This window comes from Cynoglossus semilaevis, chromosome 13, assembly GCF_000523025.1.
Source record: "Cynoglossus semilaevis isolate Cse_v1.0 chromosome 13, Cse_v1.0, whole genome shotgun sequence".
Classification (NCBI taxonomy): Eukaryota; Metazoa; Chordata; class Actinopteri; order Pleuronectiformes; family Cynoglossidae; genus Cynoglossus; species Cynoglossus semilaevis.
This window is the reverse complement of record NC_024319.1, coordinates 296569-297807: the sequence shown is the minus strand read 5'-3', so window position 1 is coordinate 297807 and position 1239 is coordinate 296569.

Sequence of the window (1239 nt, the reverse complement as noted above, 5' to 3'; positions counted from 1 at the left end):
CCGTGCAACTGTTAAATATATTGTAGTTAAGAGACCTTCTTTTATGTGGCCTGCTCAGTTGTGATTTGTGTTTCTGATGTGTAGTGTTTTGTTTTCACCACAGTGAGGCGCATGTCTACAGATTGGGGGACTCATGCTGCATCATCATCAGTTTTTTGTGTGTTACTGGCACACCCAAGTGTGTTGTGTCCTGTGTGTGTTCTAGTTATTCCCTCCACAAGGGAAGAAGGCGTGAGGTCGTATTTTGTTGAAATAAATATGTCACAAAGGCTAAAGAACGGTGCTGCCTCCTTATGATCAGTTCAACGTGAGTGAAGATCAACGATTCTCTATTCTTTATAAGTCATTAATTCAGTTGAACCCCCCAGTGGACACATGAGGAGTTTACACCAAGTTGTTCAGATGTATTCAACCAACATTGACTTCATTTGTTTCTTCAAACACGGAAACAGTTCTGAACAGTACCTGTTCACCAGAGAGTGAACTGAGACACATATCTGAAATATTCTGAAGAAGATGACAATTAGTTACCCATCCTCTCCCTTCCTTTGGGACCACATAGTTATTGCAGCAGGTCAAATTGATATAAGTTTAATTTTTTTACTTCCTGACACAAAAACACTGATTTGTAATTGTATTTTTATTTTTTTATTTTTTGGTGGGAATATACCCAAAGATTTGGGGGATTTCAGTACAGTTACAAGTTCAGTGAAGTTGTGAAGCAGTAGTCCTATCTACAAAAGGGGGCAGAAAACACTGTGTTGGAAACAATGTGACAGAACATGTTATTACTGTAACTGAAGGCAGAGGCAGAAGGGCAAAAGATAAGAATCAGATAGAAGAAGGGAGGGAGGGAGAATGGGGGACACAGGTGAGGAGGTAGTAAAGTACTGTGGGCGGGGAGTAGATACAGTGGGAGGGAGAGAAGGAGGGATAGACAAGAAATAAGAAGGGAGAAGAAGAGTGAGGAGCTGAGAGCAGCGGTGGAGGAAAAGTGGGAGGAGCAGTGTTAGAGTTGAAAGGGGGAGGAGAGGGGGAGGAGAGGGGGAGGGAGACAAGGGCAGTTACAGGTAGAGTTGGTTAGGAGTTACCACCTCAGAGGTGCAGGGTTTTATCTCTGTGGTCAAAGGAAGCAAACAGAGGACGGACCAGGACGGACCAGGACTGAAGGAGGCTGCATGAGAGTGAGCAAAGGATCAGAGGACACTCACTGACAGACAGACAGACAGACAGACAGAC